Source organism: Macrotis lagotis, chromosome 4 (assembly GCF_037893015.1).
Source record: "Macrotis lagotis isolate mMagLag1 chromosome 4, bilby.v1.9.chrom.fasta, whole genome shotgun sequence".
In the NCBI taxonomy this organism is placed as follows: domain Eukaryota; kingdom Metazoa; phylum Chordata; class Mammalia; order Peramelemorphia; family Peramelidae; genus Macrotis; species Macrotis lagotis.
The window spans coordinates 83,030,466-83,051,624 of NC_133661.1; the positions used below are offsets into that span (position 1 = coordinate 83,030,466).

Genomic DNA, 21,159 nt, shown 5'->3' on the forward strand with positions numbered 1-21,159 from the left:
GTCATCATTAGATGATGTAATTTTTAAAAAGTTCTTTTGTCAGTGACTTGAATTTTTTTTATTTTTATTTTTTTTTACTAGTGTATCATATACTGGAACCATACTGTATGATTATTGCTAGTCCATCTTGAACCCCATTCCAATCCCCATTACAGCAACGTTTAAGGACTTCTTAATTCTATATAAGGTTCTGTACCCTCCAGCAACCAAGGGCATAATGATGACTGGTACATGAGTAAAATGAGTGGACCAAATCTAAAGAAGTTAGACCAGTGAAATTTTGTGAATAAAGGAAAAATGTCACCATATACACACATGATAATGTTTGAGGAATAGGGTATTCTGGTTGACTGAATGTTTTGGTTATTTTACAGTTGCTATAGATTCCCAACATAGGTTGTTTGTTGTAGGAGTTAAGATCAAATTTGTATATAGCATAATCGAATATTTCTTTGATGATGTTTTAGAATTTTTCATTGCCTTAAGAGTATAACTGTTCAGAATGCCAAGTATCAGCAAAAAAGTTTGTAGTTATTAGAGGCTGATCCTAGGCAGTGCTCACTTAACTCTCCTCTAAGTTGCCTTGTTGATTTACTAGTTTTTTTCTCTTAAAAGAGAACAAACTCTCCAATATGCCATTATCTTTCCTCTACACCTTTATTCATTTATTTGCTAAACCTCAAATAGCCTCCTCCCTTTTCTGTACCTGGTCAATGCTTTCCATCCCTTAAAACCCAATTCAGATATCCCCTATTTCATGAATAAGCCTTTCTTGATTTCTTACACCCCATTCAGTAACAATCATTGCTCTTGGAACACAGCATCTTCTTGCGCTAACTGCTAATGCACTAATTATGTGGTGTGATATATCAATGATATCTGTGTTTGTGATACATTTTATTAGATTGTAAGCTCCAAGTGGGCAGGACCTTTTCTTAACTAATATGCTCTCACCATAGTAATAAGATTCTTAACATATGTTGGTTGAATTGAATCTTTTTCAAGCTTTCTTATTTGGATTCTAAGTACAGGTTAACTGAGTCATATATTCAGATGAGTAAGCAAATTAGGTTCCAGACTGTCCCAAGTATATTCAAAGGAGTTTCCAAATAGCATTTGCTCTTGGAAGCAAGAAACAATATTGTTTCTTCTGGAAACAATACACATAATAAATATGTATGGTAACTATATATTAAATAAATGTTAACATTTCCTTTTTATGTCCTTTACCTACTTTAAGAATTTTAGTTGCTTGTTATCCTATATTGTACATAACATTGGTTATTCACATAGCACCAACATAGAGAGTTTGCTTCAGAGCCATGGAAAAATCTTCTGTTCAAGTTTTGCCTCTGATCCACTCTGGCCTTATGACCTTGAAGTCTCTGAACCTCTAAGACTATAAATTGCAGAGAAAATACCATCCTTATATTAGAAGGTCAGTGTATCAGTGACATCATAGCTCCAGTCTCTATGCTAGACACACATAGCTGTGTATGGGTATACTTCTTTAAAGGTCACTTCTTATAATCCTTAAATCAATTTTGCCTCCTTCCAAAAAAATTTTACTTTGTCTTCTCTGTTCATTCAACTTAGTTTTATATTTCTTATCTCAAAATTATTTGAATTTAATTTGCACATGGTTATGCAAATGGATATGTTATAATTTTCAATGAAGCAAAATCTTTTTATTCAAAGTTGATTTTTTTAAAAAACTCTTGAAACGAAAGACATTAGGAATTTTTTTTTTAAGTGAGGAAACAGTTTATTTTTTACTGATGGTTCCATGTTATCATGTTACTACTACTAATTCAGAGAATAATATGATTGGTCTAGGGTACTGTTTCCTATTGGAATGAGGATAACTTGACGTAGATTGAAAATAGGAGATTTGACTTTTTGTAGTTGGTAATAACATCCACTTTCTTAGCTACTGTAAAATAAGGAGCTTCGCTCTGGTCATGCTGTGATGGTGGGTGTTAGACAAGGAGATATGGAAGATAATGTTCTAAAAACAGGTCCACAGAGTCTTGGTTGTATTTAGAAATAATATTGGCTAGAGAAATGTAAAACGATGATGGTGTGGGCAGCTAGGTGTGACAGTGGATAGAGCACCCACTGGCCCTAGAGTCAGAAGGACCTGAGTTCAAAATTTGTCTCAGACACTTAATAATTACCTAGCTTTGTGACCTTGGGCAAGTCACCTAACCCCATTGTCTTGCCAAAAAAAAAACCCTATGGTATAAACAGTATTTGCCCTAAGTATGCTAAAAATGAATATTATTGGTATTGGAGGCTTTTTTTTTTTTTTTTTTGCTTGAGGGTCTACATTTGAGTTTCGTGTTCATTGTAACTAATCATTCCTTGGTAACTTACTTTATAGAATTACTGGGGAGGAGACTCATGGCTGTATAACTAGCATATGCCAAGCATGGATCTTGAAACTGGCCTTCCTGACTCAGAGGCAGCTTCTTTACTGGCTATGACCCACTACAGATAGAAAACTTCCCAGATTTCTACTTTATTCACCTACTTAGGTGGCTGATAACTTTTTAAATAAAATATACAGGGCTTTTTTATTTTTGGTTTGTTTTTTTGGGGGGGTGGGGGGTATAAACAATTTATTATCATAAGGCTTGGTCTGCCTATCATTGGTTGACCTGCTGACTGCTTTTGGATCGGAGAGGTGGTAGTCCAAATGCTTCTTTTCTGGCAGGGGATGGGGTAATATGAAAAATGTTTTGACACTCCAGAGGTTTTCTTGCTTTAGTTGTAATAAGACTGTGCAACAGTGGGAACTTTTTATCAAACTCTTTTCTCTTTGGTTTTAGCAGTTGTCACAACCACCCTGCTCTGGGTGTTTAGGGGCAACATAGAAAATAGAGTGCTATGAGGAAGACCTTAGTTCCCAGACCTTCCTTCAGTGTTTACTTGGTTTGTGAATATGATTAAGTCATTTACCTCAGCTTTCTCATTCATAAAAAGTAGAAATAGTAGCTGATCACAACTGTACCTCAGAGATATTGTGGGTTCAGTTCCAGACCAATGAAGTAAAGTAAATATCAAAATAAAATGTGTCATATGAATTTTTTGGTTTCCCAGTGTATATAAAGGTTAAGTTTGTACCTTGTTGTAGTCTATTAAGTTGCAATGGTATTATATCTAAAAAAATGTACTTGACCTTAATTTAAAAATACGATATTGCTAAAAAATGCTAACTACCTTCTGAGCATTCATCATGCCACCAATTTTTGGTGGTGGAGGTTTTTGCCTTAATGTTGGTGGCTGCTGACTGATCAGAGTGGTGGTTTAGGGAGAGTAGCAGTGACAATTTCTTAAAAATAACACAAGAATGAAATTCACCATCATCAAAGGGCTCTTCCTTTTTACTAGAACACTTAGAGGGCATTGAAGGATTATTAGTTGGCATTATTTCAATATCGTTGTTCCTCTTAGAAAATAAAGGCCTGAGGAGAGGGAGAGAGAAGGGAAGTTTTGTGTAGGTGGAACAGTGAACACATGCAACATTTAACTATTAAGTTTAGTCTTACATGGGTTCTGTTGGCAGTGCCTTAAAATAATTGCATAATTGCAACAAAGATCACTGATCATGGATCACCATAACAGATAAGGTAATAATGAAAAAGTTTGAAATATTGTGAGAATTACTAAATTGTGACTTAGGGATCCATTGTGAGCACATGCTACTGGAAAGCCAAAAAGAGTTGCTTAGTGAAGGGCTGCCACAAACTTTTGATTTGTAAAAGCAGCATTATCTTCAAAGCACAATGAAATGAGGTATGCCTTTATTTGCCTCATAAGATTGTCGTGAGGTTCAAATGAGATAGTGGATACAGAGTACTTTGTAAATCTTTGTCATATGTGTGTCCATTGTAATTGCTCAAGGGAGAAATATGGTAGCAAAAGTCAGCTTTGAAGGTGCATAAAAGTAAATAGTCTTTGGCTTGAAAATTTGAAACTTGTTCAAATTCCCATAATGCCACTGTGATCCATGCAGTCTTACCTGGAGAGGAGTGGGAATGTTGGTATAGGATGCCTTTTTGTTTGTGTGTGTGTTTTTTATAAATGAAACTTAATGTAACCTTTTTTTCCTTTGCTAACCCTTATGACTTTTGATCATAATTATTTAGGAATTGAGGCTTTCAAACAAGACCATTTTTTCACTTGTGTGACTGGTAACTAATCATTGTTATTGTTGTTTTTTAAGTTAATATCAGCCTGGGACTTTGAAGCACAGAATTTTATTAGGTTGAAGATTTTCTATTTAAGAGTAAAATTTTGTTCCAGTGAAACTGCCATCAAAATCCAGGAAAGGGCATTGATTAAGTCATACATATTGGAATGATAATCTTTCCCAAAGACATTGTAGTTTCTCAATGGATGGACTCGGGGATGATTGCCTTTCTTCAAAAGATAACTTACAAACACTTATTTTCATGGTGGAATTAGCAGTACAACAGCACCCTGTTTTGAAAGCCTTTATTGAAACATGCTTTTGATCAGAATTTAGGTTATAGTACTTGAACTGATTTTGCAATTATTTTAACTGGTGAATTTTTTGGTCAGACTTGTCAAATCAGTACTAGTGCTTACAGACAATAGTAAGCCCTTTGAACCCTCAGGTGCATACCCAGAGGCCACTTAGATTTCCATCCTTAGATGACTCTATTAGGTTACTTTGGAAAAGTATTTTTGACTTTTGGCAGTGACAGTGGGGATTCTTACTTAAGTTGTATCTGGGACTTTCAGAACTAGTTTCTCAGCAGTTACCTGAGAGTTTACCAAGGGATCAATATGCATAAGATTACTTTTGTTATGGGACCTTTAGCAAGCTTCTTAGGGAATATCTCATGCTTAGAGCATTCTTGATCCAATACAATGTGGGAGTTCAAATGTTGCTTTTTAACTTTTCAGGTTTTTTTTTTTCAGTCTTTGTTGTTGTAGGTTTTCTATAGGTTCTGTTATGTTCTGTTGTTGATTTCTTGCTAAAGTGACAAGTTTGCATTATATTTATCACATAGGAAGTGATTTATTGTCATTTGATATGAGAAAGTAAAGTAATATTAAATCAAAAGTTACTCTATGAGGGGGCAGTTAGGGTGGCACAAAAGAATAATGTATGTGGAGTCAGAAAGACTTCTTTTCCTTGGTTCAAATCTGGCCTCACACACATTTACTAATTGGGTAACCTGGAAAAGTTACTTAACTCTGTTACTTCAGTTTTCTTCTTCTGTAAAGTGAGCTGGAGAAGGAAGTGGCAAACTACTCCAGTATCTTCCAAGAAAACTCCAAATAGGGTCATAAAGAGTCAGACACAGGTGGCACAGTGGATAGAGCACCAGCCCTGGAGTCAGGAGTACCTGAGTTCAAATCCGGCTTCAGACACTTAATAATTACCTAGGTTGTGTGGCCTTAGGCAATCCACTTAACCCCATTGCCTTGCAAAAAAAAAAAAAAAAATAGGCAGACATGATAAAAACAACTGAATAAAAAACTATACGAGTTCATTTTGCTGTCTCATTTGCCTTTTTTCTCCAGATTCTCAAATCATGTTACATATTATGATATAAATTCTTGTTGGCTAATCTCATGGAGGAAACATGTTTGTTTTACTTGATTTAAAAAGGAGACTAACATGTTCTATAGAACTGCTGTAGATTGCTGGAAAGTTAACTCCAGACCATCATAAGAAATGTTGCTAATGATTAGAGCTGGAATCAACTTTTTCAGAATGTCATCAATTCCTCATAACTAAGCTAAGTGAATACTTCTTTGGCAATTGGTTGTAGAGGAGATTCATGTTTTAAGCTTGAGTTGAACTCAGTGGTCTCTGAGGTTCTTCTGAGGCTCAAAGGTTTTGTGTATATATAATGTACCTTAGTGAAAGAAACTTTGTTCTGATCTAGGCCATACTAACCCTGTTTTGTTGCTATATAAAGATCTTTATTACTTATTCAATATGACACCTTCCAAAGTAGAGTTAGCTTTTAGGTGAAAGAACATTTTGTTACCTAGATTTTTCTTTCTTTAAAAAAAAATACTTTTTTTTTAAAGGCATGGTTGGGGACATAGAAATCAGTAATACCACACATCTGCCTTATTAGAGGTTTTAATATTTTTATTGATGCTAGTTTTCAAATCATCATCACCTCCCAATAAACTCCCCCACTTGAGACTCATAGCTTATAACAAATTATTTGGGTTATGATAATCTATTTATAGAATTATTCTAGGTCGCAAAGTGTTTTATCTACATATTTCAAAGTGTCTAAATATTTCATGTGATTCTCACAATTCTGTGGGGTGAATACATAAGTGTTACCTTCATTTTGCATATTGGAAACTGAGTCATGGAAGTTTGGTCAAGATCATACAGTGATTAAGTAATGAAGATGTCATTGTTCCCATCTTCTGACCCTGAATCAGTTGCACATTCACCTCTACCTTGTGGTTCATTGTCTTTCATTTGATCATATTCTGCAAAATGAACCATATCTGATTTCATGAATTGTGTCCTTAGATAATATGATGGATTTAGTATCTTAGAGAGGCAACGTTTTAGGTTGTAGTGTCTCTGGATATTTTGTTCATGAGTTTCAGGGTTACTGTGCTGTCAGTTTTGAGCATCATTTGCAGCAAAAAAGATTAGGACACTAATTCTCATTCTGCAAATTAAGTTCAGACCACTTTACTTCTGAGTTAGCAGCTGATCCATTCTTTCGGGATTAATTTATCCCATTCAAGGAACTTGTCTTTTTCTCTTGATTTGTGACAGTGAAGTTGTTCATGCAGTCAACTGGTCAAAGTGCTGGATGAGTAAAAGAACTATCCAGAGATGATGGAGAGGAGTGTTTGATGTCAAGAAGGCTGATAGTTCATTTTAAAGATTAGCCTGAATATAGGTTTGAAAAGATGAGTGAGACAGTGAAAACATCTTGTGAAAAAGAAATGAGAGGCCTTGTTGAATGGGAAGAATTTAATTATTTCATTGGAAAATCAGTAGAAATTGAATTAGCCGGGCAGCTAGGTGGCACAGTGTATAAAGCACTGGCCCTGGAGTCAGGAGTACCTGGGTTCAAATCCGGTCTCAGACACTTAATAATTACCTAGCTGTGTGGCCTTGGGCAAGCCACTTAACCCCATTGCCTAGCAAAAACCTAAAAAATAAACAAACAAAAAAAGTTCAGTAGAAATTGAATTAACCAGGGAGCTCATTTAGCCTGCTCAAGCTTGAGGCCCTTTGCCCTGCTCCTAGTTTTCATTTATTCACAAAAGAGAAGTATTGAAAGCATGCAAAGTTTTCCCATGACCTGGTATTAAAGAACACTTAGCTTAAACTTAGTGTGGTAACTGATACCCAAAGAGGTGACTTGTCCGGAATTACATAACTAGTGATTGACAAGAGCTAGGACTAGAACCCAATTCTCCTGACTTCCCAACTAGTGTCCTTGGAGCTATACCACTACCTCCTTTCTTCTCCCTTTTCTGACCAGGTAGTCCAACAACGCTGGATGTGCGGAAAATTAAGGACAGTGAAGAGTCGAAGGTAATCCTGAGAATGGAGTGTGGAAATAGGTGGATGGTGGTACTTTCAGAAATGGAAAAAATTGGATAATTTATAACTTCTTTTCTGTTTTGAGTATGTTTCTGGTTATTTAGTTTTAGTGTTGGTAGATACTTATTGAAGCTTTGTCATTATCATTGTTTTTGGCAGTTAATATGGAATGAATGGAATATATCTATTTAAAAACGAAATAAAATGAACTTAGGTAAATTTTTTTTGCAAAAATACTGCAAATAACTGGAAGACATGACAATACATTTTGTGTGAATGAGCATTCCTTTTCTCTTCCCTTCCACTTAGCACAGACATAGCCATAGAGGGCTCTTACCTCTACTCATTGTCTTCCAGCAGTGATAATCTAGAAGAGGTAGTTCCTGATTTACAATACTTTGCCTTGTTTACATCTCTTACTTAGAAATAGCCCTCAACTAGGGCCATAGACATTTTTCTTCCTTTTCAGATTCTGTTGTTTGGAGTTATTCCCCTGCCCCATTTCTAGCTGCTTTTTCTTTTTCTTCCCTTCTCTTCAATATCTTCCATCCCCCTAAAATCTAGCTTTCACCATTCCTGCCCCAGATGTTATGAAATAATATTCAAGATTTCCTGGATTTTTTTCTTTCAGATGCAGGTTAATTTAAACTTTAATATTTAATATTTTAATTTAAATTAATATTAATTTAAATTAATATTAAATAAAGTTTAATAATTTAAACTTTAATAAATAGAAGTTGATGCTGAGATATTATTTGTATACAATATTTCCTTTCCCTACATAGACTATTTAACTAATAAGTATGATTTTATTTCAGATTTAAAAAAAAAAGGTTAAACATGAAAACTATAGGAAGGTGGCGGCTAGGTGGCACAGTGGATAAAGCACCAGCCTTGGAGTCAGGAGTACCTAGGTTCAAATCCGGTCTGAGACACTTATAATTACCTAGCTGTGTGGCCTTGGGCAAGCCACTTAACCCTATTTGCCTTGCAAAAACCTAACCCCCCCCCAAAAAAAAAATTATAGGAAGGAAACATTTTGCTTCCTAGTTTTTCTCCCCCATGCAGTACTTAGAAGAAGGCCTCAAAATACTGTCTCTATAGTAGCTTCCTTTTCTCTGAGAGAAGCTAGGAAAGAGGAGAAATTCTAGGCATATGAAAAAGATAGTAGCAATAGAAAAGGAGTATATAGGATGACTGGGCCTTGGAAAATTAAAGGTGAGGTTCAGGAAGTTTACTTTGCCTATAGATTGTTTCTTCAAATTTAGAATAGCAGGATGTTCTGCTGCCCTAGGATCCTCCTCTTCCTCTACCATCAATCTTAACAAAGATGTTATAATACTTATGCTTGTATCTTCACCATAAATAGCTTTACCCTAATTAATGTGATTGACCCTAGGTTAATCATCCTTTGGGCTACTTTAGTCTCACCCCCTTCTCTTGTTGAGTCATGAGTATTCCTCCTTGCCATTGATTATTGCTCAGATTTCTTTTCCCCTCAGTTATTGGCATCTTTATGAAGCTCATGCCCAGACCACAACATTTTAAGACTAGTGTCTTAGAACTGGAGGACTCTCTGACTCTGTGGTAAAAGGAGTAGAGATGTAGTCCTCAAATCCCGAATTGAAACTCTGAAGGCATTTTCCTGTCAAAACTTTGTTAACTATGTTAATGTTGATTGGTTTTATAATTGAACCTCATAGCTACTCAGTGAGGGGGTAGGTATTAATAGGGATATTATCTACCTTTTAGAAGAAGCTGAAGATTTACTGGTTCATTGATTTGCCTGCCCAGCTAATACATATTGGAGTTGAGATTGGATTGGGCCTTCTAGCTTCTGGTCTGTTCCTCTCTCCACTCCTAAAGGCTACCTCCTCCCAAAGTAGCTTAAATCATTAGACTCAACCACAAAAGCCTCTAGGATCTATAATGAACTCAAAATGTAAAGCATCAATAGTTTTACGCTGTGTAAAAGATTTTTGTTTTTTTCTTCATCTGTTATGCCAGGATGATATAGCAAGAGTAGTTTCCAGAGAGCTCAAGTACCCTGCTGAGTGGAGTACCTATTTTGTCCAGCAACAGGGAAAGAAAGAGCTGGTGCTATCACCAGGGGAAGGGAAGTCTGAGAGATGGTTGATGGTTCCTCATTGAAGTAGGTGAGAGTGAGTAATCCAAAGGAGGGAGGAGTAACTTAGGATGTACAGGGTAAAGTTGTGTATGGTAAAGATGCAAGCAAGATAATAACAATTAACATCCACGAGCCCATACTTTTGTAGGGATTCTTAGTGTGTAGGAAGGAAGAAAGTTCATTAGGAAAGATTACTTAGAATTCTCAGTATAAAATTAAAATATGACTAGTTTTCTTGGTCTAGGAACCTAGAATTCCTAGATTGAGAGCCAGAAGGAATCTAGGATATCATTGAGTCCTACTCCCTTATTTTATGGGTGAGGCAGCTTAGGACCAGATGGATGACTTGAACAGAGTCACTCATCAACTTCTACGACAACCTCCTCAACTTCTTCCCCCCTATACTCCCACCCCCCACCCCAGGATCTATTTCTGGAAAGAAATGATTTGCCATAAATGACTTGAGCAGAGTCACCCTATTCATACCGAGGTTCTACCCTCTCTACTTCTCTTTTTTACCCCATCTAATTCTTTCTATAACTTAAAAAAACCCAACAGCTTCTCCTGAAAAATATATTATGCATAGTATGGTCTAAGTGACCATTTCATTAGAATGCATACAGCCACATGAGCAAGAAAATAAATGAAATCGGCATCCTTAGGACCTTAAATTGTCAGTCATGGGTCAGTGGATGTTAGTGTGGTTTTATATCCTTAATAAAATATTAAGTAAAAGATTAGACCTTGAAAAATTACTCTGTTTGCTGAAGCACTGCAGTTTTAAGTTTTTACATGCATTAAAGTAATGAAACATTTTGTTCCTTTTGGGATCATGGAAATAAAGAACCTTGTTCTCTGGTTCTCAACTCAACAGAAAGTTTAAGGAGAAGGTCCCTCAATATTTGCCTTCTATCCCATCCCAACTTTGATCAGAGTATTCAGATAATGCAAATTAAATATATCATGATGGGGGCAAGATGTGGGACAAGAGAAAATTAATTCCAACTTTAAGTAGGAAGCAAAGAGTACTGTTGTCTAAAAGTAATGTGGACTAGGGTTTGCTGTTGATGAGCCAATATGGAATCGGTTCTATAAGATGCAATGTCATTCTTTGCCTCTGTATGACTTTCAAATATGGATTAATGGAACAGAAAGGTCTAAATTTTTTGAGGACTAAAACAAAACAGAAATTTGCATCTTGAAAAGAAGGACAATGGGAACATTTAAATGCAAAATTAGACTGTTACCCCCCCCAAGAGCATTAATAATAGTTCAATAATAATTAGTCATATCTTCCTAAAAAAAAGTCAGCAATTGTTCACTGAGTTTTTGAAAAATGGAATCAACTTTTAGGAAATGTTGAGTGTGGTCTGTACTCAGAATCAGGACTATAACCACTCCAGGGTATTTAGAGACATTTCTCCAATGGATTCCTGTGCTGCAGCTGAACTCTCTCCCATCTTAGTTTCTTAACTGGTAGTGAGACAAATAAGCACTATACACTGAAAGATTTTTTCTTCATCTGTTTTTACTTCAGCAATATGGAGTGCAATAGATGTTTTGCTTACTAAGATCTGTTGTCTGGAACCAAATTCATTTGTTAAATCATTATATAATTAAAACGATTGTTGTTTGGTGTTGGATATTGGTTGTTGATAATCATGAAAAGTGGGCCTAGTCTTTTCTTACTTACTTATTCATGTGCCCCATAAGTAGACAGTTTTGTAGAGCTCTTTCACCAGTGTTTGTAAAATGTAATGTAGACTTTAACTTTAAATAAAAGTCAATCTAATTATTCTTTGTTGTGCTAAGAATAATCAGCATAAAGAAAATTGTCAGAAAAATCAGAAACTTGGTAAATAAAAAAATAAAAATTGTTCTAGAGACTCAATAGGTTTTCACACATTTAAACGTTAAGAACATTTTCTGATTGGATTCACTAAGGTCAGGGATATGATGAAACCAAATTTTAGAAATATCGGCTTACCTATTGATAGAAAAACCAGTCTAATGCTTAGCCAGTTGCTTGATATTACCCTTGCATAACTGTCTAGTGATATTTTTACCATTCTTTTGCCTGCCAGAGTGACCTGTGAGCCAGTGTGATCCACAATGAAAATGTTATTATAGAAGAGATTTCCTGAAAGAATTGGTGATTCATTTGGCCACTACATAAGACTCTTAATCTCAGAACATAAAAGATGTAACATAATGCTGCTGGTGCCTAAAATTCTATTGAAAAGTGAACCATTAAGCGGGACTTTGAGAAAAATTTTGGCTTAACTTTCTTTTTGCAGAAGTATTTGCTGATGAAGGTGAAGTTAAAGAGAAAAGCATTAGGAAAAAAATCTTGAAGGGGAAATAATAATTCTACACAATCAAACTTTATGGAAGTGACCTGGAAGAGTAGATTGAAGATTAGAGGGGTATTGGAGTGACACATGGTAGGAAAATTATGATAGTGTTTGGAATTTGGAAAAGTCAAAGTTTGTAAAGAATTTTGCGTGCGTGTGTGTGTGTGTGTGTGTGTGTGATGAGGAAAAAGTAAGTTGATTAAAGGATACTTGAGTTTTTGTAACAATACTTAAATATTCAGGGAGGCAGTCATGTTATACTGTCCAGAAGATTATACATTTGTACATTATGTACTCAGTTCTTTTACAGGAGGACAGGAGGCAAGCTAGCCTATTGTAGGGATTTTTCCACAGAAGCAGATTCTAATGTGGCCAATAGAAATTTCATTGTATTCCCTTACAGTTTTCTATAGTTGCAGCATTCTGTTCTTAATTGGGATTCTGGGACTTTGTAAGATCTTTGTGAATTCTTCAATTAAAGATTAAATTACATTCAGGAAAGTTTATTGGAATTTTTAGTGTGATATATTCCTTCTTAAAACATGTCCTATGAGCTTATATAATTAATTTTTAAAGAAATCAACCATTTCCATGGTGAAGTTACTATATTTTTGTTTATATTTTAATTCATTTTGGTGTGTTGTTAATATGTCGATTTCATAATTCTTAATGCCTTGCTTATGATCCCAATTTCCTACTTTCTGTGGAGAATCAAAAATATAAGTACTAGTTCCTTCAAGACCTAATCCTTCAAAGAATTAAGTTAATGATAATAGTAAGAACTTATATAACACTTTGTTTGGAGTGCTTTACAAATAAAATCATATCTTATGCCCATAAAAACTTTGTGAAGTGGGTGTTATAATAACACCCATAAAATTTGGAGGAGCATAATGGTGAGGGGAGGCAATTCCCTGAATAAAAGCTGGCTGTTTGCTTTCCATGCCAAACAACTTGGAAAAAGTTGTTCATACCAGATAATAACGATAACATCTGTATATAGCCCATTTAAGTTGAAAAAAATACTTTACAAATATTACCTCACCTGATCTGTGCAACCCTACGAGATGAGTGCTGTTATTATACTGCATTTTGCAAATGAGGAAACAGACCTAAGGGTGGCTTGCTCAGTAAATATCTGGGGAAGGATTCAAACTAAGATCTTCCTGAATTCAGTCCACTGCTCTATCCATTAAACCACAAATATTTCTCTTTCCTTACTTCCCAGTCTTTCCTCAGACCATTGAAAGATAACTTCAAAAGATGGGTACTTTCTTCCCTTAGTTTCACAGGTAACAAATTCCTCTGATACTCCTTCTACCTTCTCCAAAGGTTCATCATCTTCTTAAATCTTTAAAGTGACTTTTTCCCCAAGGTTTCTGTCTTAAGACCATTTCTCTCTCTTATACTTCCTACCACTTGCACCCTACATTTCTCCTGTGGTTTCCACTACTACCTCTTTACAGACAAAATATATATTCTTAGCCCCTATTTGTGTTTTGAACTCAATCTATAAGTCATCTCTGTCTTCATATACCATCAGTATGTAGCTAAGTGGATAGAGCACTGGGTTTGGGGTCAGGAGGACCAGAGTTTAAATCCTGCCCACAGATATTTGCATATTGTGTGACAACACTGGACAAGTCACTTAACTTGTATTTGCCCCAGTTTTCTCAACTGTAAAGTGGAGACAATAATAGTACCTCCCTTGCTGAGTTGTTGTGAGGAATGAATGAGATAATATTTGTTAAAAAATATTTAGCTACATACAGGACCTGGCACATTTTAGGTGCTATATAAATATTAATTTTTATTATTAATCTAGTTCATGTAGAAGTCTAGGATATTAATGAGAAAAATATTGCAGGGGGTGGGATAATACCATAGAGTTGAACTAGACAGAAAGATGAATGTGGCCAAAAGAGGATGAGAGATTGAGAAGTAAGCAGGATGCCTCTTTCAAGCACCATGTACTCTTGAGTCTTCCTTTGAAATGTTTTTTATTTGCCATTTTCTTTCATTATCTTAGTTTAAAGGCTTCTTCCTTTTCACCCAGAATGTTTGATAGCATCCTATCTGGTCTTCTTGCCACCTACTTTTCTCTCTCCAGTCTACCTAGAATGTGGCCATTCCCATGCAAAAGTACCACCATCTAAAATCAGTTTCTGAACCTGCTGTGAATTCTCATTGTCTATAAGGTAGACTTTCTAGAATTAGGGCTCAGTTTCTACACATTTGAGCCAAACTGTTTTGTTTAACTTGGAAATATGAGTTTTCCAAAGTTTCTGATTATTTTCCTTTATTGTAAATACTAAATTTATATTAATATTGAGTATTGCTGGATTTGAAGGGACAAAGAAAGGGGGAGAAGTTTAGAGATAGGGACATAGAGGAGGGAATAGCAGCTTCTTTAGTGGAATACAATGGGTGGTAAACAGTTGGGTAGATTTGAGGGTGAATTTTGTTCTCTTGTTTATCCCCCTACTCAGATCTGTTTTTTGAAAATTCACAAAGGTCTTTTATATTGCCAAGGAATATTCTAATAGAAATGGCTTCTAAAGACTTTTCTCACTCTAGATCCACAATCCTGTAATTCTTTTTTTGGGAGGTAGTTCAAGGGAGTCTGACCAGGGATCTGTAGATCAGAATTTTTTGCCACATTGCAGTTCATAAAACTTTCAAAAAACATTGGAAAAAATACTTACAGAAATGTGACTTCTCTCTCTCTGTTGAATGACTGAATGATTCTTTACCAGTTCTTGTTTGTTTACTATGAGCATTCTCACAGTATAGACCAAGGCTGAAGCATAGTGTCTACATGCTATTTCTTCTTTTTAAAACCCCATAGATCAAGAGGAGACTTAAGACCAATTCAGCTCTTACTATACTATCAGATAGAATGGACAGTCTATATCAAGGAACAATAATTTTGTCAATATGGGAACTCCATTTCCCTTTTCTTTGCCCCTAGTTAAAATGGTAACCATTCTAGAACTTTGTTATTAGAGAGCTACTGTGGCTTTAAAAAAAATCATTCTGTGGCCAACCTATCCATGAACCTTGTACTTGAATAAGCTGACCCAGAGGCACCTGATATGGTTCAGGTTTAGTTTGACCTGCTAGAGCTGGTACTTGGCTGCCATTGACTTTGATAACCAAAGGTTATCCTTCCATGCCATAATGAGGTATATATAGAAGTAGAACTTAAGTAGATTACAGAAGATAACAAAATAATAAAATCTCTTGTTGGTTTAGAAGGATTTTTTTTTCCAGTGGAATAGTCAAGAATAGTTTTATCTAGTTTAATATTAAATTTAGGTCACATTGCTTAAGCATTTGATGATGCAAGGAGACAGTCCAGATATGTGCTGAATGGCAAGGAAAAAGTACCTGGGATAAAAAAAAAAAATTGTTATGGATAAGAACTTAACAGTTGAAGGACCTTGGGTTAACGGTTATATAACCCTTGAGGATTTGCAAAGTACTTTCCTCTCAACATTTTTGTGAGTAGAAAGTTAATTCTTATTCTTTGTTTATCACTAAATAAAATTTTTGTTGTAATGGATTAAAATTGTGCTAAATTGGGAGTCAGATGAGTTGGTTTCAGATCTTCCCTATGCTATTTACTATCTGTGTGACCTTGGGCAAATAATTAATCTCTCTGAGCCATAGTTTCCACTCTTGTAAAATGAGATATCAGACTAGATGGCATCCAAAGTCTCTTCTTGCTTCTAAATCACTGATCCTCTGAGCTGAGAAAACAGGTGCAGAAAGGTTAACTGTCTTGCTGAGATCATAGGGCTAGCAATGGTGGAGTTGGTACTTAAAACTTGGACCTTGTGACTCCAGGTTCCTTGTTTGTTGAGAGGCACCAAGGCTCCATCATCATTGATAATTCTGTAGGTCAAGTCTTGACTTGCCCGTTATGATGGGTTTTTTTTTTTTTCTTGGCATATAGTTTCCAAGTGAATTTGTGAGCTGATTTGGTTACTCTGGAACATATGACAATTTTCTTTCACTTGATGTGGGGTTTGACTTAAAACAAGTTTGTTTTGGGTCAGTGGCAGGCTGAATAGAGGGAAAATTTTTGCATGAGTATAGTGATTTTTAAAGAGGAAAAAAAATCTATTTTTGAGCTAATTTATTTTTAAAATTAATATGCATTTCTTTTCTCTTCACCCCTTTCATTAAGAAAAAAAGAAAATACTCTTTGTAACATATAAGCATAATCTATTAAAACAGATTTCCTAGTTGAATATGTTCAAAAGTGTATGTTTTTCTCTACATCTTGAGTTTGTTATCTTTCTGTCAGGTGGTAAGCATTCATTTGTTCTTGAGTGTGGGTTTTTTCAAAGAACAATAATTCTAGATTTTTAATATAATCATTGAAAACAAAAAATCATTGAATATTTAATATACTACATGCTCAGGCACTGGGCTCAGTGCTGAGGATACAAATAAAAGTAAAAAGACAGTGGTTACTCTCAAGACTATCACAGTCTAATAGGAAAGACAAATATGCAAGCAACTATGTGTAAGTAAGCCATGGACAGAATATACTTGAGATAATCAACAGAAGGGGGCTTTAGAATTAAGAGGGGTCAGGAAACCATTCTTGCAGAAGGTGAGATTTTATCTGGGACTTGAAGAAAGCTAGTGAAACCAGGAGATGGAAATAAGAGGGAGAGCATTCCAGGACTAGGGAACAGACAGCTAGTTATGGGAGACTGTCAGTGGAAATGCCTGAAGTAGGGAGATTGAGTCAGTGGTAGTGTAAGAAACAACCAGACCACCAGTGCTACTGGCTAAGAAATAGGGTTTAATATAGTTTATCCTGAACCAGGCAGAGTGCTTTGGTCTTCAGCCATTCAGTGCTTTGGGTGATGCCATAGGCTTGAGGATAATCCCTAATTGCTACCAAAATAAATGAGACCAGTGAATAGTCTTAAGTGTTCTGAATTCTGTAGCTATGTGAAGGTAGCATGTCATGGTAGGCATGTTCACATTGTGTTGCTGTTAGAACTACATCTCTCTGATTGGATAACACCACTGGGAATTTGATTTCAGACGCGAAAATCACAGAAAGGTTCCTTCTAATTCTGGACATGATCGATCTCTCTATTTTCTAGTTAGTGAATGATATTGGGGCAGAATAGGAAGCCCAAATTTTATACCTGCTACTTTCCTCTTCCCTTCAGTTCAATTCTGGAAACCTATGAAAGTATAAAACACCATATTGGATGCTGAGAATACAGAGTCCAAAGTGAGAAACTTCCTGCTTTCTAAGAGTTTATCTTCTAATGATCTCTCATCTGTCTGTCTTCTCTATTGCCCAACAGAATAAAATTGCTGTAACATGACTCCATCTGCCCAGAGTCATCTTATTTTTATAAGTTTGATTTTTTCTATCAGTTCAGTCTGTAATTGATATTAATAATCTTCTCCTGATAGAACTGCATTATTCTTGTTTTATATAACCTTCCCAAATCATTTTATTTCTCCAGTCTTATTCATTTTTCCCTCCTGAAGCTTTTGTGATTATAGGAAGATAAATTCTCTTCTACTCTGTGCAAACTTGAAGCCAGATTACACCCACCAGATAGTTTTTCTTTAATTTTCACATACTTTTGTGCATCAGTAGAACCATAATCTCACCTGCAATTTGGAGACAGACTAAGCATTTTTGGAAAACTACCTTACCCAGTGGGAAACAGTCAAGATTAGGCATATAAATTAGCAAATAACTATCTTGACCTGTTTCTTAAAGTGTTTAAAAAGAATAAGTGCATACATTACCTTAAATACTGTCCTATATAATTAAAGTAATTCCGTGGTGAAATGTTTGAGCTAACTTATCTTTAGTTTAAATTGCCTTAATATAGGGGTTGTCTGCATCTTAGCCAAAAAATTTTAAATAAGCATCAGATTTTTTAAAAATTTATTTTTAGTTCTTCTGATTTTTAGTCTACTTTAAAATCATCCCATGACTGCAAATTGCTTATACAGTGATTTGCTCTATTATTTCCCATGAATTTTTCAACTTTCTTTTTAATATAGATACTATATTTACCCCTTTTCTTTAGGGACTGCCCATATCAACCATGAATGTAAGATAATGCCTGCCAATTCCTTCTATTACTTTTATAATAGTACTATTCATTTTATGTAAGAACTTTATAATGCATTATTATTTTATTTGATCCTAATGACAATTCTATTGGTTGAGTAGAGCAAATTAGTATTTTTCTTGCTTTACAGATGAAAAATCATTAAGTCAGCTTAGGTGACTTGTCTAAGGTTATGACCTTAGAGCTGGATCTGAAACTCAGATCTTCAGCTTTCCATGGATACATTAATAGTTCTCCCTATAACTACAAGCAAGAACCCATGTATCACACTGTTTATCAGTAAACTTGTCAACAAGTTTAGAATTTCTCAGTTCTACATGGATTTTATCACGGTCACATTATTAGTGACCTTTGTTCTGGATTAACTAATTGCAGTTCAAACTACTTTATGAATATAGATGCGAAGTTATTGAAATATTCTTTTTTATGTTTTGTTAAAGGAGCTGTATTATTTTTTCATTTGATTGTTTGTTAAGGCCTTTGGTGCCTGTATATACCTTGTTTGTACAGTTATTGACTCTCACTAGATTCTAAGCTCTTCAGGGACTGTTTTTTGGGGGGGAATGTCTGTTTCTTTTTTTTAATCCAACATACCTGGAACATAGCTGTTTAATAAATTCTTACTGACTGATTGTCCCCTGTAATTTTAGTTAGTCAAGCATTTTTTTTTTTTTTAGGTTTTTGCAAGGCAATGGGGTTAAGTGGTTTGCCCAAGGCTACACAGCTAGGTAATGATTAAGTGTCTGAGGCTGGATTTGAGCTCAGATCCTGTTGACTCCAGGACCAGTTGCCACCTAGCTGACCCAGTCAAGCATTTATTTAGGTGCTTACTTTGTTCTAGTCACTATCCTGAGCATTGGATCAATTCACAAATTATTTGTTTAACTTTAACAATGTACATAAATGTGATGCTAAGGAAACAAATTTTGTTATGATAGTTTCTGTTTTGAGAAGAAGCTTATGATCTCATGGGTATGGGTAGGGTTGAGGAATGACTACCCAAATCTCTGATATACAAGGTGATCAAACAAAGGAAGTATCCAGTCAAAGAAGTGTAAGAAATTTGAGGAGGGTGAGGTCATTTCTATCAGAGTAAACAACAGAGAAAAGACATTAGGGGAGGAAATGACATCTGAATTGGCTTTAAAGAGAAGAATGAACTTAAGGGGAAATTTTGTGAGTCAAGGCCTAGAGATGAGAGAGGATAGGATGAGAATGGAATAGTTCATTTTTGTTAGAACAATAGAGTAGGTGTAAGGACAGTTGGGAGAAGGTTGGATCCAGAATCTGGGAAGCCTTGAAAATTTTGATCAAATGTTCACTTTATTTTTTTTAAGTAAGTGATGTTATCAGAATGGTAGTATATTTGGAAAATCATTTGAGCAGTGTTGTGAAGAATAGCTTGGGTAGTTTCCCCAAGTGCCTTTAGATTTTACAAGAATCTTGGCACTTTGGTTTTCTTACCTTTTTCACTTAATATCTTTTCCCTCATTCAGTTTTTTCTCTCAACTTAAAACTTCCCTCTTAGATTTATTCCTTTTGTGAGTGCATCAAGGACTTGCAAATTCTTTTGAATGGGAATAATTACAATATTCAGTCATTCTAGCAAAGGAGAAGAATCTATATTTAAGGTGCATTAAGTTAAATATGACTATTCTATTATTCATTTTTTTTTCAGAGATACTTCACATTATACTAATTGGTGTGTTCCAGGAAAGTGTGTAAATCGAGTTTTTATAAGGTGGATTATTTTAAATGCCTTTTCAGAGCTTGCTGTTAAAGGCATTGTATTGTGAGTCCAGTCTATAAGGCAAAGAATCATTCCCTGTTTTTCTTCTGGGCAAATTGGGATTAGTGGCAACTTCATAAAGGTTTTTAAATTGAACAGAATTTATATAAATTGGGTTGCTGAAAGGTAAATTTACTTGGGTCTAGTATCCCTGATGTTTAGGGCCAGATGGAACCTTAGATATAAATTTAATTCAATGAAGTGAGTTATAAATCCTCAATTTTACTAGAGAGAACCATCTGGGCACTGGGGAAAATCTGAATGCTTACAATTTGGGTGTTATAAAAGGTTTCCCAAATTCTATTCTTTTCCATCTTCATAAACCTTACAGAACAACCTATGCCTCTCAAGAGTTTCCAGTAACTCCAACTTGCCTTTAGGACAAAATATTCCTTGGCTTGGTGTTCAAGTTCCTCTACAATTTTGCTTTAACCTCCCCCTTCAGCCTCTTCACATATTTCTTCCTTTTACATTACTCTACAATAAATCTGCACCACAATCCATCCCACAATCTTGCCAAGAGAGTGGACATGAAAAGGCAAAATACGAATTTTGCAACTTTTAGAATTGCTCTTAGTTGGTACTAGACCATACACCCTAACCATGTAGTTGAGCCTGTGAATAAAACACAATATTATCATGAAGAAGAAACTTCTAAGAACAAGAACAGTGAATCCTTTGAGACATTGAGATGAACAATGAGATTGTGACAGCCTTCTCACTATCCATTATTAAGAATAATATGAATAGGCATCTCTTTGGGCAGGTAAAAATGCAGTACTACTTCAATTATTTGGGGGCTAATTATAGTTTGGAGAGGAGCCAATTGCATGCTTGGGTCAAAAATGATGATGTACTTTTATTCTCTCCTTCCTTTCCTCCTCTCCTCCTTCCTCTCCTTTTTTTCCCTTCCTTCCCTCACTGCTTTCCTTTCTTCCTCCTTCTTTCTCTTCTTTCCTTTTTTCATCCTTCCTTTCCTCACTTGCAGATGTGTTTATATACACATATATATAGAAAGTTTCCTAAGTATATTAATAGATTTGCAAGATGTATCTGCCCACCTCACACTAAACTTTTTAAGGATCCTAGGTATATGAATGTATTTAAATAAACATACTTACTCCAAAATAGCCTTCTCTAGTCATTATTTCTTTTCTTCAACTTGACAGAAACATTAGCAGTTA

The 21,159-nt window shown here is 35.3% G+C and overlaps 1 protein-coding gene across 11 annotated transcripts in view; it reads left to right on the forward strand.

Moving 5' to 3' along the window:
- CPEB3 (cytoplasmic polyadenylation element binding protein 3) overlaps window positions 1-21,159 on the forward strand; it is a 227,017-nt gene that overhangs the window by 55,367 nt on the left and 150,491 nt on the right. Inside the window, exon 2 of one of the 11 annotated variants that reach the window (XM_074233377.1) lies at window positions 7,515-7,567. The exons of the other annotated variants lie outside the window; for them this stretch is intronic. The gene's annotated coding sequence lies outside the window, so the exon portion shown is untranslated. The remainder of the gene's footprint in view (window positions 1-7,514; window positions 7,568-21,159) is intronic. 11 annotated transcript variants of the gene reach the window in all.